We start from the raw sequence: 23379 nt of genomic DNA on the forward strand, positions 1-23379 counted from the left end.
TTCGAATTTAGCTAAGCTTTATTTTAATACGATTGTCAGAGATAAACTGCCTTTAGTCCGTATAAACCGGAAGTTCGAATTAAGCGAGAACGAATTATACATTAGAGTGCTCTGTATGTACAAGCAACAGTTGGGTACTCTCCTGTGTATGCAACGATGGCCCTTTCAGGGCTGAAATTTCAGTTTTGGTAACACATCTTGTTTTACTCAGCTTTTTTATTAGATGTCTGGTGCTCTATAATCATGCAGTAAATATTTAAAGCTCACTGGGGAAGAATTCACTGGTTTGCATCTAAGACGGAATAATAAAGTATCAGGGATTAGTGTGTGCATTGTAAAATGTGAAAGGGGCCACTGTGGCTACCGAAAAATCGGCGCAGAGTGGCAGGAACGCTACTGCAGGCGTAATGCACATATGTTGGACCACTTCCCAACAGGACGGCGATGTCAGTATAGTATGCGTTGGCCGCAGTCGTGACATCATGGTCTCTCGTCTTCGCGTAATTCTGAAGCATCAGCAGAAAATATAAAAGAAAACAACCTTAAAGATATTTGGTCAAAATTTTCTCTTGTTATTTTTCACCGACGTTGCAGAGGCAGCCATTTGAGGTCCAGGGAGCACGGAAAAAGCTCAAATGCTTCGCTAATCCGTTTATCGCCAGTTTCCCGCATATACACCGAGCAAGCTGCCGCCACTGCTCCAAAATATAGCGACATGACGTCATGTGAAGGCTACATGTTCGTCTCATGTGTACCACGACGGCGACTTGTCACTGGCTGAAGAACCGGTTAATAAAGCGATGTGCGAGCGGATCCTTCACAAGAGTCTTTACACGTATACATGAATCATGCAAGTTGCTCCTTACGGCTGACACTAAGACCAATAGAATTGTTCTGTTCATAGTTGGGGTTCTAGGTTCACATACACGTTAAAAGACAACAGCCCCTTATAGTAATTTTTATGTTTACATTTTTTATATATATATCGATACTTTTCCGTCACTTTACGAAAGGCAGTGGAGGCGATGGAAGATGTTTCGGTGATTGTTATATCATGACACGTGTCCTAGGAGATGCGGTGACGCCATTGTTACTCTTCTACTTTTCCGAATTACGTTACTCTGCTATGTCTCGGAGTAATCCTCCAGCTCGCGTGGAGTACGTGTCGCTATAGTGTCGCCGCGGGCGCGCGTGGCGCGAGAAGCGTCGCGGTAACCCCTCCGCGATGACGTCACCGGTCGGCTGCGTGACGTCAATCAACGGCTCAGTTCCTCCTATCCGCCTTCTTTTTCGCTTCATTATCCCTCCGGCGGGCCTTGGCGCGGCTCCAGCCGGTCGCCGCGAACGAACGGTCGAGAGTTTACGCCCGACCAGGCCAAGAAGGCAAGAAGACAGTAATAACCAAACCGGCCGGGAAGAAGTATAGGATCTTCCCCAGTGGCTGGATATAAACAATCGTCTTGGGGGGGCCCTTGAGAAGAGCGTCTCAGTTTATACAGTTGGGTCAAGCATGGAACACATACACGCGGCCCGCAAGCATGCCCACTTCACTGTGTCCTCAACAGGCAAGAAGAAGCACCGCGCCATGGCTCTCAAAACAACCGCCTTGCGGGCACGTTGCCCCGTTCAGCACCCAATCACTACCGGGAAGACGAAGCTCGTGAGAAGCGAGGCAAAAACACGCTCTCTGTCCTCCCGCTCCGTGGCGCGTCCATGTTGTGCGAGCCAGACACTTGCCTGAGTCTGACCACCAGGCTTGCATATATAGCCGGCGAGGATAGCAGGTTTATATAATAGTCAGCCGGGAGTTCAACGCCGGTCAACAAACGTCTGCCCGCAAAGGCTGGGCTCGAGGTAGCTTAACAGAGGACAGACGATGTGAGAACGCCCACACGAAATTCCGAACGGCGCGGGTGTGTTGAACCCCTAGGGAAGTGGACTCCCTAGAACAATGTACACTTTTCCGTCGGCGGTTTGCTCCTTCAAGGACTTGAGCGTCCCCCCTGCCCCTCTTCCCACCCTCCCCTGACCTCCTCCTCGCAAGGTTTGGGCTCACTCGGTTGCGGTTCTTGTCCAACTTCGGTGCAGACACCGATAGCTTTGCTTCGATTAGTGTGCGAGCGCCTTCACAGCCTTATCACTGCAATCACAATATTAAGTTCTTAACTTCCCCATCGCGACTTATTTCAAAGTTGTCGATACATTTTCGAAAATAAAGGCGGGGGGGGGGGGGGGGGGGGGGGAGGATTAGTCCCGAGATGCCTTTTTGCTACTTCTGTAAACATTTTTTCCCTTTCTATGCATATCTTAACAAGTATCTGGTCTCTTGGGTACACAGCATTAAACATTGGTACGTCACCACACTGGTTATGAGCAGGCGACTTCGTTATGAGCAGGCGACTTCGGCAAATGCATCAATGAGACCTGTTTGAGTGGAGTGATTTTCACTTATTACTGAACTGTACCCCCTCAAACCGAATTTTGTGTAGTGGTTTAATACTATTATTTTAACCTAGTGAAGTATAGCAACCAGCTTAAGAGCAGGATGCTAGCTTCTTTTCTATGCGCATCTATACATAAAAATGAAAAGTCCTTCGTTGCAAAAGCAAATAGCAAAAGAGGGAGGTAACAGATGCTGGCAGAATTCTTAATACGGAAGCGATGAGAATACAGAAAACAAAATAATTTAATACAAGAACTAGAGAAGGCGGACAACAATACTCCAGCATTGATCCCTTATTAACGAAGTTTCACTCGGTAGTCTCTACAGAAGAGTTGAAATGATACAGTAATGGCACGGCGACGCATACATGCCCATGCACTAATCATCAATCAGTCAATATAACCATGAGCTTTAAGATCAAAATATGACCGTAATGCGCAGCGGCATATAAGCATTGTGAGTGAGAACCTACTCCGTTTTCGGGTTCGGTGTAGGACACCTCCCGAAATTTTTTGAGCGCTGCATTCAAAATATTTGGAGAGAGAGAGAGAGAGAGAGAGAGAGAGAGAGAGAGAGAGAGAGAGAGAAAAGAGAATAAATGTTCTTTACGAATAAAGTCAACGGAGTCCTATGCCACCCGTATTTTTATGCAGAAACGGTAAACCTTTCGGCTTTTTTTTAAATCAGAAAAATTACTGCGATAACGTCTGGGCCCAGGCTCTTTCTTTCCTTTTCTTTCTCTTTTTTTTTTTTTTTTTTTTTTTTTCCATCGGCATATAATACCCCCTGAAAAATATTTCTGGTTACGCCACTGCGAAGTTCAGAGCGAAAATACCTCGCTTCCAGGAATAGCCAGTCATGATGCGAACACGTCACGATATGTGCAAAGCGGATCGGAGAGCACAGAATTGTGACGAAGCACGCTTCTCACTCAGACGACAGAGCGACCGAGGGATTCCTGCAGGCCTTTGAAAGGTGGAAGCAAACGGAGCCTAGTCAGATATTGTTTCTGTCCAAAACGCTACTTCATTCAGAGTAAACGGAGATGAGAGCTTCTCTGTGTTCCCTCCTTAGCATGTTAAACCATAAGCATCTGTTATTGCTATCTAAGTGGCCGACCAAGATGTCATGCCTTCTATTCCCGAGTCATGCGCAAAAAACGTTAGGAAAATCCGCCACCTTCCAAGACTATTAAGAGCGAAGTGTTACAAAGTAATCCACGCTCCTATACAAAGCAAAATAAAGCCATGACTATTGCAGCTACCTAGTTAGCAATGTATTTCCGCGTGGAAAAGTTTGTCGGAACTTATACGCAATGCACTGGGCATTATAATCGCGCTACCAGCTGTATAAATTCGGTGGATCTGCGACTGCTTCACTAATTAGACCGCAGCTAAATGACCACGTCCAAGGTGCGCCGGGTTATAATTATGCGTCCTCTAATCTCGCTCATTAGCCAAGTACCAAAACCACCAGTAGTGGCCACCGTGATCGGGCCTCTAACTGATTCACAGCGCCACGCAGCACCGATCTTGGAGGTCATGCTCCATAGCAACATCATCATCATCATCATCATCATCATCAGCCTGATTATACCCACTGCAGGGCGAAGGCCTCTCCCATATTTCTCCACTTAACCCGGTTCTGTGCTAGCTGCATCCACTTGACCCCTGCGAACTTCTTAATCTCATCCGCCCACCTAACCTTCTGCCGCCCCCCGCTACGCTTTCCTTCCCTTGGAAATATAGCAACACTCGCGTGTATATAGAAACACGCGCGAGCCGTGCAATTATATAACAGCTGTTGCTTGCTAAATGACATCACCACCGAGTGCGGCAGGCAGTGGTGTTTGCGAATGGTGATACCATGACAATTGTGACATCACGCGATGTCACACGCAATATCGGCCGCCGGCACAGGTATCCAAGGGCTGGCCAGAGACAACGAAGCAAAATAAAATTGCGAGAAAAAATATACATATATTCGTAAAATGCGCCTCCGAAGCTTTAATTTTTGGTTTAAATTCACCGAGCACATCTGCAAGCCCCTTGTCTCAGATTTTGCGTCGATATGGAGCTGGTGCTCCTTCAACGATGCGCGTGAGCTGATGGTGATGATGCAAGACGTCAAGCAGATGTGATTCGCGAACGGCTGACTGTGTATAGCACGCATGTTTACCATCCCGGACACGTCCTCGTCTAAAATCACTATTCCGAGAGTGGCACGAACTCGGGAAGGGATCTCGCTGCATGAAGCGAAGGTTCAGATAGCGGTTGTCTGCGCGTTGTACATGTCGAGATGGAGACTTCCGCAGTGCGCAGAATATAACCAGTGTCCCTATAGTAAACGAGCTTTGAACCGCCCTTCGGTGTATACTAGTGACTAATACATTACGTAAACAAATAGCCTTTCATCGCTACTTAATTATTCGTTAGACGTATATACTGTGAGTATAGTCAGGCTGAGGATGATGATGATGATGATATACTATCGATCTGCAAGGTCATTACAGCGAGGGATGGAGATGCAACTGAAATACGTAAACAAAAAATAAAAAGAAACGGAAGGGGACACATATCAGAACTCTGTATAACTTATTCAAAATATATACAGGAGTGGTGGGGCAGATACTGCTTAGAATTGCAGTAACAAAACTAAATACTCCCACGCTCCAAAGAAAAGGTCACCAATGATACAAGAGAGATATCCGACATATATTTCGAGCAGTTTGAAGGATAGGAATGGATGTTTCCAGGAAAGAAAAAAAAAACAAAAAAGCTTGGAAGAACAAGAAATATAAGAATTGCAGAACAGCCAGCATAGATTGGTAAACTCGCTCCTAAATAAAGCGAGAAATAGAAGAAACGTTTATTCAATTGCAAAAAAGAATGGTGCCGAGATGGATATACGGAGTGACAAGAACGCCCTGAAAAAAAAAAATAATAAAAAAAACCACCAAAGCTGAACGAAAAATACAAAGAAGTTGGTGATAGGGGGTTGGTAAATAGTGAAAGGGGACGACCAAAACATTGGACAGAAGGTGCACGACATATTGAAGTTGTTGGACGTGGACGATACGAGAAGAAATAGCCCAGCGATGTGAAGGTATTGGCGATGTTCTCTATTGCAGTACAGGTCAGTGAAACAAGGCATGGTGCCTGTCGTTTGCCACCTGCCTGCGTTTTTTCGCGCTAGGTGCTAAGCTTAGATGTGGGCAAAGGTGTAAAGCCGAAACAGCTCAAGATGTGAAAAAGGACAAATACCTAAAGAAATGAGACTGTCTAGGCAACTCCGCTGCCGAAATTGCCATGGAAGTTTGGTTTGGTTGGTGGGGTTTAACGTTCCAAGCGACTCAGGCTATGGGGGTCGCCATAGTGGAAGGCTCCGGAAATTTCGACCATCTGGGGTTCTTTCACGTGCACTGACATCGCACAGAACACGGGCGCCAGGCTTTTCACCTCCATCGAATAGCGACCGCCGCCGCGGTCATGGAAGTAACAGTTGGAGAAAGTGGAAAGGTGGCGGCTCTGTTATAGCGTTTTTTTTTTTTTTTTTTTTTTTTTTTTTTTTCTGATCGGGACGCTTCTTGTATATCGGCTTTTATTCGAAGAAAAAAAAAACCTCGTACATCATCATCACTTCCTTTGAGGGGCATCTGTCGCATTTTTCTTGAGTTGTATTTGTCTATGGGAACATCTCGCTCTTTTACAGCTTGTTTGTAATGCGGTAGCATTAAGATTGACGTGAGATCCAGAAAGTCCGCCTCTCCCCTTGCAGAGGTGAAGAGCGTAGGGCCGAACCAAGAAAGACTCAGCAAAAATGAAAACCACTAAGAATGACTGAGCAGAAATGGAATAAGGAAGCGAGCACGAATAGAAATCTAACATTACGGCGCGTGACAGGATATATTACTATATTATTTCCTCAGTCTGCACCAATCGAATTGATCGCCCCAACACTTTTTATTCTCTCGCCCATATATCGCCTTACAAGACGCCGCTGAACGCTAGAGTTGACGGCCGCACGCCAAGCGAACGAGTGAATTGCGCGGATTAGTTTTGCCCGAGCACCGAGCAGGACATTGAAACGCGTTCCAGTATCGCAATTCTGGACAAGATCGAAGTTGGTCCCTCTGAAAGGCACGACGAAAGAACAACAGCGTTTGAATATATGATATGCATTATGCCTGGAATCTTCAGGTATGCAACTAACACTGAAGACTCGTCCATTTTCGATGCTATAGGCGTACCTCGCAGCAGCCTTCCGATACACGAAAGACGCAAGCAACTTGAAAGATTTCCGGCCAATCACTCTGCCTTTTCCTTTCAATAAATCCATCTATCTATCTAACTTGAAAGATTAAAACAGCGACGCTTTGCAGGATGGTGACCAAACCCATTGCTCACAGGCTCCTGTAATAGGGCCCTCTTGTGGAGTGTCAAATTGAACTTTCATTATTGCTTTTTTCCCCTCCTCCTTCCACATTCGTCTCCAGACCGAGTCAGCCACTACCCTCTTGCCAATCGCCGAAGTTTTCACAGTACTAGACCGAACAAAACGGAATATATGAGCCGAAAAACCTCGCGAGTCGCACGTCCAAAATCACGGCAGCCGAGAGATACGCCTCAAAAGGGGAAACCCAAAAGCGGAAAGCTCACCAATACAGGGCCAGGATGGGCGCGACCAAGCATAAGACACCCAAACAGAGAACACTGTTTTCAAAGCGGCTACTATCAATTCGCACCATCTCCCTAGTCCACACACACGCGCGCGCATACTCTACTCATCCCACGCATGCATTGGCGAAGTGGCAGAATAAATAAAAAATATATATGCAACGGTGCGAGTGTGCGTGGTGCTGGGACAGGGGGCGTAAGGACCTCAGAAACCCGGCACTCGTGACAAAAAGGACAGCACAGCCGTCCTCACCGACCGCTCATCGTCTCTTCGTCAGATGTTCCCAACATGAGCGAGTGAAGTAGATGTAGAGGACAGAAACACCCCCCCCCCCCCCCTCGCCCCCTTTCTCCCTCCGATTGCCACGACCGCTCGAAACCCCGTAGAGTTCCAAGCATCGACATCCGACACCTATCCCGGCGATGAAAACACCCCGCGTCCCAAAATCGGCAGCGATAACCTCTCTTTCTCTCCCCCTTCGCTCTCTTTCATCGCGGTGCTGTTTTGTTGCTCACCCTACCGAACCAGACACCCCGCATCAAGCGGCTTTCACATGGGCGACCCCTAACCGCGGAACAGCGGCCGCCAAGTGAGCATCCCAGGGAATCCAGCCGGCGAGGCTTATCGCTCCGCGTCTTGGAAACACACGCGGAATATGCATGTAAATGGGCACCCGCTGCGTGGGCTACAGTGTACTTCGTACTCTCCTCGCCTCACCGCGCCGAGACGAACGTCGTGGGCGAACACACTATGGAAGCGAAGAGTCACGCAGCTTCTAGACGAAGAAAGTTAAGTGACGAACACACTGACTTATCGCTTTAGACGTGCCCGAAAGTTCGCCCACGCTTCCAGACTTCCGTTCGGCAGGAGTGCGAACGTACTATCACTGCGGGGCGTCAAGTACCTTCCTGCATACCGACCCATCCCAAAGGGAGCACTTTAAAGCGACGTGCCGAATTAACGGGCGTTAACATTTACAAACAAACAAACAGAGTTGACATTTCGCCCGCTAAAATGGCGAGGACGTATTTAGTGTCCCTCCTGGTCCCACAACACTCCCTGTAGCGCGCGGCTTTTACCGCTGTAAATTTAATCCTGTGTTTTTATTCGCATATCATTTGCGCACAACTAACAACTGAAACTACGCCAGCGGCTGCTTCTCAAGTTCCTATTTTTTTTTATTTTTTTTTTATACGAGCGGACGTATCGTCAGTGGAATCAGGCACCAGCAAAAGGCCGCTGTAGAGTGGAGAGCCACACGAATATGGTAGATGAGCACGTAGGATTAGAGCTCGCAACTTCTGTACCCCATTCTACAAGCTGCTTAAAGAAGTTGCGTGATCATCTCTAGAGAAACCGCTATAAATTGCAGCTCAGAGATGACCCCAGTAGATAGTGACCACTGCAGAGAACTAAGTCTCCAGACGAATTTCGCACACTTAACCAATGAGCCAGCCTATGGCCACATAATCAATCCGATGGCGCTACAGTCATAGCGGAATGAGAAACTACTTGTTAAGTATACTAGTGCAGAATACCTCTACAGCAACGATCGAGTGTGACACAGTTCTTAGACGGATTTGCATTTTGGCCAACACGTCCGATCTGACGTCAGGCGCATTAACAGGGAAACCTTACCTCAGCACGAGCTGTCGACACCAAACGGGTGAAAGGGAATTGCGGTACGAACGAACGCACCCACACAGTCTAACCCCCCCCCCCCCTTTTTTTTTTTGTGTGTGTCGAAGAGTTGTCAGCTGGAAAAGTGCACCACAAATACGACGAGCCCCACAACAAGCGACCAAGCTGTGCTGGCCTCCCCAAGCAAGAAATCCGGAGGCCGATACGAAAGGAAATGGAAAGTACCAGCCAAAGCTACAGTTGTTCGAAGACCGAAAGCGCAAAGCATGAAACCTGGGTGGGTGGATGACGCTAATCCGGGCTTTCAACACCGAGTACGATTCCGCGGCTAACCGCTGGGATTTTTTCCTTAGCTCTCCCACCTCCCGCTTCCCCTTCTGAATGGGAACAAAAAGAAAAAGGGTGTGTACGTGGCTATTTTATCGAAAAATAGCCAAGTACACATTCTCTGTCTCTCTCTCTCTATCTCTCTCTCTGATTCGCGAAGTGGGACAATGCTGTAGGTCCGGTCGGACTCACAGGATGGTTGAGTTGCACGTGCGCTGACGTAGCACAGAAGTCCCTTTTGGAAAGCAAGTTTGTGGTCAGTCGAGTTGGACAACGCTCCATTGAGCATTCCTATTGGATTCCGCTCATGCACAGCTTCGGGAAAACAAACTGAAGGAAGTGAGAAAGTTCGCTATAGCTTTGTCAATGAAAAAGTTGTTTGTGCATTCAGAACCAAACTCGTTCATTGACGCATTTTGATTCTCTTGATGAAGCTTTGTGAACGCGCTATAGGAAGCAAAATACCACGAGGCGTTCGAACAAAACTTCTGCAGCCTCGATGACAGCCGTTGCCCTGTATACATGTACTCCACAGCACCGGATCGAGTCGGCGTCGAGTAAGCGAGGTCACCATTACTCGACCCGGTTGGTGTCTACATGAACTCGCTTTCTAGCGAGTAAGTATCGCAGCGGCGCATAGCGTCGAGATTCGAAGTTATTGTGCAAGTTTCTTACTCGTATTTGATTCCGTTACCTTTTACTACCGGGAGTTTCGATTATTATTTTTTATCGTTGATGAGGGCTAAAAAGCATTCAACTTCGCTGACGCTCCTCGCCGCTCCAGAGGCTTTTTGATCCCAGAGTTCGCCATAACTCGACTCCCTGACTCGACAGCGTCTGCATGCTTTTAGACAAGCGGGTGAAGCGAGTTAATCTAACCCCTGCAAGTGAGTTAATGCGACCCGCTCCGCGCCTATTTTACTCGACCCGATTTCATATACATCAACCCGACAACTGGTTTTTTACTTGACAGACTTAACTCGACCCGACTCTGCCGAGTCCGTGTATACAGGGATCATGTAAACGAATATGCATGTTTTACTAGTTATCAAGTATTCGTTAAAAGGAATCGTAGACATGCAAATTTTCAGGTGCGCTGCAATCTCAGTAACATTAAGCAAGGGTCGTGTACCGCATTTCTAACCCACAGTTTATAGAATGTTAAACACTGAACGCTTGCGGCATGAGTAGCAGCAAAAGCTGACGTAACAATCGCGTACAAAATACCACACATGAAGCACTAAACGCCGAAAAATCGAAGCAACGAAAAGGTGCACAGCTGAAAACTTTAGAACGACATTACCCCAGCACCTTCATCAATCTTTTACAAGGAGCTCCGCTTTCAAGGTAACCTGCAATCAACGCGGTGCACCGCACCGCACCGCCTTATGCACGCGAGTTGCGTTCCCCACTAGGTGCCTCGGAGAACATAGTGCGGGGATGGTTTGACCACGTTTCGACACTATTCACGTGACGCAAGAAACCGTGTCTCGTCGACAACGCAGAGCATCATGCATGCCTTTCAAACCCAGCCTTGGCATCGCTGCTGCCAGCAATGATCGCTTACAATCTGCGTGACCTTCCTTCCTGCCCGTTTGAACCCGTAAGTGCGAACGCTCACAAACAAACGTTCACAAACACACGCACGCACGCGAAGCCCATACATCTCAATTGAGCATCCGTTGTGCCGACGAGCGGGCAGAGAGCCATTCAGCACGACGGCAACAACCCTTAACAGCGCAACACCAGCGGGCGTGAGCAACGTGCCCGGCCAACACAACAAAGTAACCGCGTGTGTGGTTACTCTTCTGTATCTATGTGCCTGAGTGTATATATATACATACATGGCGGGCGGAGCCAAAGAGAAAGGCCGTTTTTCCAGACCTGTCATGCGCAACACGTCCTCTTTGGTTAACTGTGCAGCAGCAACAGACGCGCATGCCAAAAGTGGCAAATGTGGGGTAATTACGAATGCCCTCGCATACCTTCTTCAACATCCTCTTCCTTGCCCCTCTCCCTCCCTACGACCATCCCTTCCCTCCATTCCACACACCGAAACCGCCGCGCCGCCAAAGGTTTTCGGAAGCGAAAAAGAGTCGGCTCTATCACTCCAGACGTGACGGACACGGACAGCAGACGAGGGCGGGAGGAAGGCAGGTCCCACGGAGTACAAGGGGGAGAGAGAGAGCGAGCGAGACAAGAGAGAAAAGAAATAACACGCCGGCACATAAATCACGAACCGGGGTATCGCCATAAATCATGGCGAACGTCTACGGCGCTCGGCTCGGCGGAGCTTGCTGGCTATTGCCGGCTTTTTGCGACGCTACCTGCTCTCCGCTTTCCCCCTCCCCCGCCTCTAGGCAGACGTGTGCGCTAAGTTACCCGCATTCCTCCTCTCTCTGTCCCCCGCCATCGGCTTCGAGAGTCGTTCGTATCGCTCTGCCCCGTTGGGTACTATAAAGCCGAGATACGACCGAACGCCAGACGGACAAACCAACCGCCGGCCAGACAACGCCACGAAATGTTCCGCGCGGGACGGACTACGGACATGCGTGCAAGAAAGGCCATAACTTCCTGGCAGAAGGCGGCTCTCATCAGAGCGCGGGAATCACATGGATATGTGTCCAGTTGACTCAGCTCTGGCATATTACATATATGTGCCCGAAGGGGGAACTTAATGCCAGGACATTTCCGGGACGTTCCACGGACGTCTCAAACATTTGCAATCATATGAAGTGGTCATTTGCTTCCAGCCCGTGCTGCTGCCTTCAGTTGAGTGCATGCTGCGTTGTAACCTAACCCGCAGCTTAAACCTACGAAGGTAATTGATAGGTCGGGAGAGTTCAATTAGAGGAATGAACGTCCAGTACTTCAAGACAACCAGTAAGCTATTCCATGCGAGTGCTGGACCTTGTGCTGTCAAACCACCTGCATAAAGGGGTTAAATGAGCATCGACGTATTTATTTTATAAGGCTTGCAAATCAGGTTTAAGTGTTACGAAGGTAAAAGGAGTAAACATAAGACAATTATTACACGTGAGAATGGTATTATAAGGCGCTTGCGTGTAGGCTAAAATCGTAAAGCTGAAATTTATGACAACATATCCCGGAATCCTAATCGACATACACTGTAACAGTCACTCGTTAATGTTCCATATAACACATCCGTGTACCGCGGACGTGGTTGTGGCACGCTGTTTTTCAAACCCCCGACTGCGGGACGAATTATGTGTTCGCGCAAACCATCCGTCATGGTTTTACTATCAGTATACAGTGGTCCAGGTGAAGTCCATAAGCGCCACACGCGGGCCTCAGTGTACAGGAAACGGTTGACAAAATGCACCGACGCTGTCAAATTTATGGGCGTATAGATCGTTCGCGCCCCATAGGGCAACAAGCTCATACAACGCCGTGCTCTAATGGGCTTGACGCAGCAGAGACCGAAAACCAAGGCTTCTTTTTCTTTCTGATTCGCGAAGTTTTCCCGCGGAGCTTTCATAAGAGCCCGGATGTTGCCCACACCGAAGTCTGATTAATCTAAGCGACAGCGAGACCAGACAAGCCGGAGGTTGACGGGCCCTCTATGTTGAAGCTCTCAGAGCTCAGGATGTATACCGTAGCGTGCGTGCGTATATTAAATCGAAAAGCAAATCTCCACCTATACGTCGAAGCGGATACATGCGTGAGCAAAAAAAAAAAAAAAAAAAAAAAAAGAAGATAAAGCTGTTTCAATTGTCATTCCAGGAATATGAATGTGTTCCATTAGGTAGTGTTCGGCTCAGTTTCCCCTCGCTCTGGTTGATTCATCTGGGCAGTTTTCATGGAGGCCAGATTGCTCGGCGCGCCTAACGATGCAGCTGTTACCAACATACGCCTCAAAACAAGCATACATTTGGGCAGAGCCTAATATTATAAGTCTACTCTTCGAGTTCGAAGACGAAGAATTTGTTCGAGCTAAAAGATGCCTATTTGCCACACTCGATGTTGTTTAGGGGCCGAAGCGAGTTTGCGAAAAAGCCGCAAGTTCGAATGAAGCGAGTTCCAATCAAAAGAGTCTTCTCTATCCCATAGGTGTCTTAGTGCAAAGTTAACGGCTACAATGGGCGTCGATTTAACGAAGTCCACGAGTGACCATCTAGAAGAGCTTTTAACTCCATGTGCGCAAGAAGGCATTCAAAGAGCCATTCAAAAGGAGCTAAAGCACACGAAACCAAAAAGGTGAAAGACGGTTCGCACGCGTACCGGTCTCGGACGAATTATACACTACCACCCCCAGTTTACATGTTAAGCTTATATAATCACTGATTTTCAATTGTCCCTGCAATCCCGTGAGCTCGATACTACACCGCAGCGTAAGGCACAGGATTAATTTCATCATTATGTAGGCTTATTTTGCGTGGTATACATGCATCTGCACTCTGTCACTGAAATGCGGCCGCCACATGGAAGCAGACCTGAGGGCTTGTATTTGCTGTAGCGAATACCATGGCGAAGGAGGCAAACAGAATGAGTATATAAACCTAATCATTAAATGCAGCGTGCTGGACACATTGGCATCCTGTTGCAACACCGATTGTTAATACTGGAACATACAGAGAACATATGTTGCACTTGCACGCATAACTACATTGTGTAATCAAGCATCCCAAAGCAGGTACAAGATGCGTCCGTTTTCTCCCCTTGTGAAACTTGACAGAATTGCTACGATTTTTAAAGCATCACCATCAGCGGCAGCAGAAGCAGCCTAAACGCGCCCACTGAAGGATAATAACGTCCGCTATATATATCAGCGGTTAACTCATCAGTCCTCTGCCGGCTGCGCGAACGCATCGTTCTAGCAAACTCCCTAATCTCACCTGGCTAACTAATTTTCTATCGCCTTCTGCCTTATATATACGCTCATGTTCTTTTGGGATTGAAGCTGTTACCCTTAAGGACCATTGGTCATATGTCCTTCGCATTACATGCACTGCCCATGCCAATTTCTTCTTCTTGATTTCGACAAGAATGTTATGTATCTTTCGCTTGTTCCCCCGTCCACTCTACTCTCTTCCAGTCGCTTATCGTTGTACCTATCATTTTCTCTTCCGTAAAAAAGCTACATGCGTTGTTCGCAACATAAGTTTAGAACCCTTTTCGTTGGACTCCACATTTCTGCCCGAGTAAGTATACCGACAATATACAGCTGTTGTACACTTTCTGCTGGGGAACATTTGTAGACTGTATGTCGTTGTCTAGGAGTGTGCATACATCAACCAAATTCTTATTCTTTTAATTGTTTCATTATCATGGTGCAGATCTGCGGTCACTACCTGCCCTAAGTAAGAACAGCAGCAGGCCGGTTCGGTCTCAATCGCCCTAAGACATGACAGTGTACAGTTACGTTTAAGAAGTAAGAAGCGTAATTACCACTATAATGAATGACAATGTGTAGTCTTGGTCAAAAGTCTTGAATCCAAAGGATTGATGTCTCAGCCACAAAATGCAGCCGTCGCGGCACCACCGAAACCAGAGGGCGCAAAAATGCTGAGAGATGCTTCATATCGCAGTAGTAAACCGCCTTCTAGAATTTCACGGCCTTTTGCATGATATTTAATGGTGCCTATGGCGTCATTTTGCGGCTGAGACGAAAATCGTTTGGATTCAAGACTTTTGGCCAAGACTGTGCGTATTTCTCACCAGTCTTATAAGAGGAATATGTTATTTGTCGAAACAATGAGAACAATGGGTTTATGCTGTCTATGCTATAAACAAAATTTGAAAGACGTCAGCTTTGAAGCGCACGCTCTTTTCTTATTAAACGAGCAAACAACAAATTTTTATTTCTGCATTTTCTTCTTTCAAATGGTGCACAAGAGTTCGTAATACATGAATCATATCGTGGTATTCCCCCTACGACATCTAAGTGTTTCATAAATGAATCCCTTTTCGATGTTGTTCCGGTTTTGATTTCATCAACCGAACGTTGGCTGTGACTTGTAAGGGCTGATTAGGTAACACGAGATTTGGAATACGCTACGTTGTAATCGCTGATACGTAGTGTTAACCTCACTGCGATGCCTAAGTCATCCTAATTGAAAAGCTCGAATGACAACAATTTTCCTTACCTAACAGCGATTATATGACAACAATTTTCCTTACCTAACAGCGGTTATATTTCCCTCTTCATGGCTCATGTGGCATAAGCACCTCTTACAAGGCACAGCCATCGTTCGGTTGACGAACCCGAAAGATGACAAGAGCAGAAATTCGAATCTGTCCTTTACTTAACGGATAAGTGAATACCACGCGCTGGATTGCGCGTTCTATAGTGTTTCATGCGTTACTACATACAGAGAAGAAAGCATGCAAATAAATGGGGAGTATATAGTCGCTGTAATATGTCTATGATTGAGGTGGGGTTTGTTTCATTCAATGGTCAGGGGCATTTAGGGGAAAGATATATGATCCGAGGCGAACGAAAAGAAACAAAAGCAGGACATGATCTTTCAGCAAGGGACAGCGTAGCATTTAGCAAAAATTTCCATTTTATAAAATATCTAGTGCCTGTCGTTATAATGGATAGCTGTGCTCGTAAGAGTGAGAGTATAGGTTTGCCAACTTCGTCAACGCAAAGCGAGACAAATACAAACGAGTAGGCAAGATGACAGGCCCGTTGACAGCACATCATTTCTACACGCGTCACGAAAGGCGGGAGCATCCTTCGCCGCCTGTCAGAAATGTCGCATTTTATAAGAAACCACTCCGAAGACATCGCGTTGAATGGCACGTGAAACGCCTGAGTATATTCATACGATTGATCGAGCCGTAATATATACCAATCTTTGTGTGTAGTGTTGCAGCATTTTCAGCACGCCAGTGCTCAGCCAATGTCACCACTCAGCGCACTATCTTATACGTGCCGACTCAGACAGGGCACTTGCATGAAATGCATTACGCATGCGTTATGTATTGTGCATTCTAAACGCAGTATGTCACGTCATCCCCCCCCCCCCCCCCCCCCCCATGCCATTATAGAACGATGATACCATGTCGTCATTCCGCGTCATCATGCCGCGCGCCGTCAATTGTCCGCGGCGAGAGAAAGCAGCGGTTCTATCTCATTATGAGATATTTCAAGCGTTAGCTCTACTGCGTTCATTTGAATGTTTCACGGTAGTCCGCGTTACTCCTGCACATAGTACCTCATGCGTTCCCGAGGTGGCGCCACGTAGTCGTGCGGTTTATGTTGTTTCATTTCGCGCTGTGAAGCAAACATCATCATCGTCGTGCCCAGGCACAAAACACACTATGCTACCGCAGCAGCTGATCACGCCTAGTGTAAAACTGCAACACACTATCGCGCTGTGCGGCAAACATCGTGCGTCTTCATGAAGATCCATCTGCGCCGCATCTTCATTTAACCTAGGTAAACACGTGATACACATACGCCGTCTCTCTAAAGGCAGGAACCGCAGGCGTGCCAGGCAGGTTGCCGATACCATTGAATAACAAGAAGCCATTACCAAGCGCGGAAACTAGCCGAAATCGAAGTGGCAGCAGCGACTGCGGTTGCTTCACGAGTGTGTGAACTCCTGAAAATTGTTTCAAGGATAGTTTAACGTCTAAAGCTTTTTATCCGAAAATTGTACATGCTTTCTGAGGACGCAAGCAAAGGACACGTTTTGTTCTGCTATTTTTTGTTTCGTTTAGATGTTTTCCGCGGCGACCGTGTCCTCTGGGTCCGTATTCCGAGTTTGCGTCGTTATCGCAAGTGTCGCTATCTCCCTGACTTCGAGTCAGCTGATTCGTTGAAATGCTGGAACAGGAAGTGGTATCAATCAAATTGACATCCAGTTACCAGCAAACAGGTGACTCGATGTCAGGTAGACAGAGACACTTTCGATAACGATGGTATGCCTCTCGCTTATTGAGCGCCATTGTTCCACTGGAGGTCTCAGTTTTCTGTGAACTCTCTGAGGTGAGCCTGAGGAGCTCTGTTCATGTCGATTACCACCAAAAAAAAAAAAAGCATCCCTTCAACTACCACGTAGCGTCACCATGCACTCAGCGATAATACATTGAGGCCAGGATTTTCAGCAATCCCTAGCAATTTACACATGTCATAGGTAATTAGTTATGCCCTTCAAGAACCGCTGTAGCCATCCGTGAAAGACTGAAAATAACGTTTTCCACTGCTCATTAGCCCCATGTTACAACGCAGCTCATCAATAACGGCAGACAGCTCACAATATTCGCTCGTATATTGCTTTTTCCTTCGGTTTCTCTTCTAGAGACACAATGAGGACCACTTCATCGAATTAGACGTATTAGTAAAATAAATTCCATGCCTCTTTTTTATGTCAATGACTATAAGGCAGGAAATGACGTGTTTATTGCTGTAAATGTAGTACACGTTTAACTTTTTTTTTTTTTTTCCCTTCCGTCGATCCAAACTGGTCGAATTAAGACCGAAAACGGACTCCGTGATCCTCGTCACAGAGTGACTGGCAGCATAGCATATATTCTCAGACATTTTGTCACAGCAAAGAATGTCGCTCTGCAGCCTGCAATTTTTAGACTTCCTGAGCAGGTCGTTTAAAATCTCTAGAGGTTAACGTTCAAACATTCGGGGTATCAGGTTACAGAGTAAGCGATAACCTGTTTTTTTTTTTTTTGTGTGTGTGTGTGATTGCATGGCCACAGTGGTTATGAGTATTGCTCAATCGACTACAATCCAACTTTGCTTCCCGGCTGTAACTCTATCGCACTCTTCTATCGGCTGGCAAATTGAAACTCGAATACCAGCCGCTCAACAACGCCACGCCTAATTATCCAGCAACGAATTTGTGTGACCAAAAGCTTTCAATTTATAGAATTTCGTCGTTACCAGCTGTGGCAGCTAAAATACGCAAATCACAACAAAATCTATGAGAAACAAAACTGTTACCGAAATTATCAAAAAAGACTCTTTTGTAAATGTCTTAAAGCGATGAAAATAAACACGCGTACAGTGGGATGGAAACTGCGCCAACAGCGAAAATCATCACCCGCTAATGTACAAGCATCACGTCGGATGAAACTTTCAGATGGAGTATTTCCATCGGAATATTTAGTATATATGCAGCGAGTGACCTCAAAAGCCGGTCATCTGGGTTCCGGATAGCCGAAACTGCTGTCAGAGAAATTTTGTCCAACACTGTAAGGGCTATATCCTTCTCCCAAATAATTTCGATAACAGTATAAAGCTCCACCGTATATATATATATATATATATATATATATATATATATATATATATATATATATATATATATATATATATATATATATATATAAACAGGATGTCACACAACTTTCCCGATTATCTATTTTATTCCAACAGTTACGGACGGTGGACCGTCCTTCTTCAAGGTAAAATTGAGAATTCTACCTTGAAGAAGGACGGTCCACCGTCCGAAACTGTTGGAATAAAATAGATAATCGGGAAAGCTGTGTGACATCCTGTTTGAATTTAACTCTGGCCCATTAGTAACAAGCAATCCATGTCTATATATATATATATATATATATATATATATATATATATATATATATATATATATATATATATATATAAGTGCGCACACCTTCAAGTTAGCCCTAGAAATGGGAGGAGGGGGAATCTATAGCACGCCTCTTCGTAATATTTCTGCTCCCCTAAAGATGTGAAACATCGGGCAAGAAAAACTTAATACACTGAGTGGAACATATATATATATATATATATACATATATATATATATATATATATATGTTCCGCCTCAAGGTCCTACCGCGTATTCTTTGTAATCGATTGCGCAGCTATTCTCACCGCATTGCATTGATGTTCCGATATATATATATATATATATATATATATATATATATATATATATATATATATATATATATATATATATATATATATATATATGTTCCACTCAGTGTATTAAGTTTTTCTTGCCCGATGTTTCACAAAACTTAATACACTGAGTGGAACATATATATAATATATATGTTCCACTCAGTGTATTAAGTTTTTCTTGCCCGATGTTTCACATCTTTAGGGGAGCAGAAATATTCCGAAGAGGCGTGCTATAGATTCCCCCTCCTCCCATTTCTAGGGCTAACTTGAAGGTGTGCGCACTTATAAAGGGGTGAAGGCACAAACATTTCCTTAGTTTATTTCTCCCTTGGAAATATCCGCACAACATTACCAAAGATGGATCACCGTGCGAAATTCGCCTGAACTCATTTAGATTTGTATTAAATAATATATATATATATATATATATATATATATATATATATATATATATATATATATATATTTTGTTTTTTTGCTGTCACAAATTTTTGCTTTCGGTTTCAAGTTATACCGAACGATGCTTCCGGCGTCCAAGGTGACCACAAAATTCAATATAAAATCTCTTTGTCCAGTCGCGGTCAATCTAGCTTCCGCAGCAGCACGTCGTAAATGTTTGCGTGAATTAAAACTACAAAGCGGTGAGCGCATTCCTGCCTTTATGTGCGTCCGGCAGCAAAACAGAAATCGAAACTTCAGAATAATAAAGAAAAGATCAATTGCAAACTATTTATTAGTGCTGCTGAATTCCATGTGGTGAACCGCGTTCCCATACACGCAGATAACAAAAATAAAAATAAATAAAATCCACTAGGAAACATTTTCTGCATCCAATCATTAATAACGGCAGCATAAAAAAAAAAAAAAAAAAAAAAAGCATCGTATAGGGCAGATTTGTGAGCACTGGGCCGCAAACATACCCCATCGCCGTTTACAAAAACGATGCATGAAAGAAAGTTCCACAACCTGCCCATGAATACACAGCAAGCACACCGCATCCACCACAATCCGCCACTCTGCCCCTTCGTTCCCCCTTTCTGCAAACATCGTCAGCCAAATTGCTGCGAGCAACGGCCCTACACGCACGACGAGTGTGCGTACACCACAAATCAAGGGTCGCTTTTAATTGAAAAGCGACAAGCATCGCATTTGGTATACACATACGTACACGGCGGGGTGAGGGGAAGAAAATGAACGCACGGGGCGAGGAGGGTAGACTAGTGCCTGCTCGACCGTGCTGGTAGCATGCATTTTTTCCCGCTCTTCCTTTTGTTATAACCTGTACCGTTACACACAGACATATTTCTCTCCTTCGCAAAAACGTTTGAGACGAAGCAGTTGCATGTGGCTGTATTACAGCTCCGGTCGTCCGGTAATGACAGCCTCGTTTGGAGTGGAATTGCCGAGCGCCGGCAGCGAGGGGAAGTTGCTTTCACTTGCCTCGCGCTATGGCGGCTTCGACATGGGAGCTGTATGTGGGTGTAAAAGAGTTGCAAGACACCGGCGGCGCCGAGCAAAGCACGGAGTAATGCGCGCGCGTGTCTACGTGGAACTGGAAAGTCATTCGAAACGCGTTTGTTGTATATACGGCGAGGCGGCGCCTGTAAATGAGGCACGTTTCGTCTCTCGCCACTCTTCGTTGTGTTAGCTTTTTTTCTTTTGTTTTTTGCTAGAAACTATTTTTAGACGAAGGCGACTGCATGCTTGCGGCTCTAGCAACGTGGAAGCTGTGGGCATGGAGACAGGGAGAGGAGGGGATTAGCGCGTCAAAAGCACGAAATCGGAAACAGCTGGCACAGAGAAAAAGAGGGCATGCATTGAGACGCAACAGCTTATCTGTGTGTCTGTGCAACATCTACAGCGCCTAGCCGGCCATTATCGAAGACGACGGGAAAGATGGGGGGACACACCAAGAATTGAAGACACCCGAAAGATACAAATTCCCCTTCATTTACCTTTGCTAAAATTTCCATAGACAGTACGCAGACCAACCATAGACTATCCATTATAGAGTTTTTGCAACGGCTGTGCCGTAAATATGCGCCAGGGTTCCTAATGCACTAGCCAAACTCGCAATAAACCAAGCTGATGATCGAAAAGCCCTCCGTATAAGCGACACCAGAACCCACTTTTAGCTGGCATATATGGCCTCTTGTAGAGGGATGAATAAAACGCTTTATGATTGCATATATTGCAGAGCAAGCACGTTCAAGGGGTTCATTTTGAAGTAGACCAAAAGATCACCAGCATGATATAATGGTGTGCAGTCTTCTTACCAAAATGCATACTTTCAAAGCATAAACAGTGCGTACCTATAGTCTACAGTTCCAGTCCGGCTGAAGAAAGTACCGCCTGGAGAATTAAACAAGTTAGTCGATTTCCATAGGCGTTACCTAAGGCGTCTAAGCGGAGACTTAATGCTCACTTGCGCCGCCGATAATCTGCACAGATCTACGCAAGCACAGAACCCGAAACTACGATTGATCTGCATACTTTTTATTTATAAACCTGGAACTAATTGCGTTCATCAATTAGCTTTGTGCATGTATGCTTTTGATAAGATTATTACTTAACTGCGAGTTGAGTATGGCGCAACAGTACATTATAGCATATATGACGCAAATAAATTAATTAATTAAAAATACATTCCGCTATATACAGCTGGTTCTGAGCTTCGCAGCATTAAGAAACTGATCAATATAGTCGTAGCACAAACAGGCACTTTTTCCACAAAACATGATCACCCTTAAAAACGCAGTATATGAATACGCTAGTGTAAAAAAAAAAAAAAGCACACAGCGGCATTTCTTAATTGCATTTCGAGCGCTGTTTTCAATGTTTACATTATAAGAAACTTAACAGTGAGCAGTTTTTCCAACAAGCACAGGTCTTTCCAAACGGTGGCATTTCTCATGACTTAATTACTTCCTTTGTTATTCAGCCCATATCTTAAATGAGGCATGGTAGGTGTATCAACGAACGCTATTTTTGCACCGAAAGGTTAAATGGTGACGGATGTGCGCCCGTTTGCCTTTAGCAAAAGCGAGTGATGCGGCAAGCTTTGCAACCACTAAAAACAGTATAGGAGTCAAATCCATTGCAGTAAAAACGTTAAAGAACGTTATACGCATTACCATATAAGACGGAGTATCAAAAGTGTTCAATAGTTAAGGTGAAAAAATATTCTAAACCAGAAGTAAAAAGATACTGATGATGGCAGTCAGCCACAAAGTCGCTTAAAAGAGCAGGCTCATATCATCACCGGAGTTGAGAAAATTTAAGCCAGATAGGATATATTAGGATCTCGATTTCAGAACAGATGGGTTCACCACAGTAAAGCAGATCTGGTACAGTAGGCGCATCAGAATAGAACTAATTCAGAGAAAACTATTCAGAACTGCACCAAGGAATGTTGGACAAATTCTGGGAAGCAATTCATGAGCTTCGCGTGTTGTAGAATAGCACCATAATTAAAAATATATCCAAAGATTTCCCCTCAGGAGCGTTGTGTTTTAGTTGCAATTTATTTTTAAAAAACGCAGCCAATTTGTTTTCTATGGCAGTTTTGACTACTTTATCAAAGCGCAAAAGAAATTAAAAGAGAATGCGCATCAGAATCGAATGAGAGCCTTCCCATCAACATGCGCATAAACACAATAGTATAAAATTCCACAGCTGACTTACAATTAAAAGTGACGTCGCGTAAAGCAGCTGGACTTCCGAGGTTCACCAGAAGCAGCCATGTAATGTCAGGACAGAAGGGAGCGCAGACTGGGGCAGAGGTTGAACTCCATAACAGAGGGCCACACGAAAGTAACAGACGGGGATATAGACCGGCACTTTGAAGGGCGTTTTGCGCCCCAACTGCATGGCCTCGTCTTAGTCCAAAACCACTCGATGAGCGGTCCGTGCGAAAAAACGAGGGGGAAATGTGGACAGCATGCAGAAGCACGGTGTTGGCGAGAGCAACACAATCGCACCATGCAAGGGCCCCGTCAACACTCCGTCTCGCGGGACGATAAGGAACGGAGGAGAACGGGAGAGCCTCGCAATGGATTCCTGAGTTCGCTGCTACGCAATGCGGTCAGCAGGAAGGCATCAGCCGAAAATGGTACGGCCGTATACGTGTGAGCGCGCACTGCTGGTCTGCTATCGAGACCGGTGAAAGCGCTTTAGATTAGGGACCCATGCACTCTCGTCGCGACACGGTGTGCGTATACTGGAGGACGGTCGCCTACGTAGTGCGCTCGTGTAGTTTGTAGAGGTACTTCGTTTCAAGATGGAAGCCACAAATGGTGGTTACGAGCTAGAAAGAGTGTGTTGTTCAAAATGCGTGTTGCTGTGCTTTTATAATGTACTTTCACACGGTCTGATGCGGGTTATATAGTTGACGTGAAGTGTGAAGATCTTGCGCGACACTACGCAT

General features: G+C 45.6%; 1 pseudogene across 1 annotated transcript in view; it reads right to left on the reverse strand.

The window, feature by feature from the left end:
• The window catches only part of LOC146175636 (homeobox protein Meis1-like), a 326682-nt pseudogene that overhangs the window by 297772 nt on the left and 5531 nt on the right, over window positions 1-23379 (reverse strand). The window lies entirely within an intron of this gene.

Source organism: Amblyomma maculatum, chromosome 10 (genome assembly GCF_055883805.1).
Source record: "Amblyomma maculatum isolate TAMU_Amacu chromosome 10, ASM5588380v1, whole genome shotgun sequence".
Taxonomy (NCBI): Eukaryota; Metazoa; Arthropoda; class Arachnida; order Ixodida; family Ixodidae; genus Amblyomma; species Amblyomma maculatum.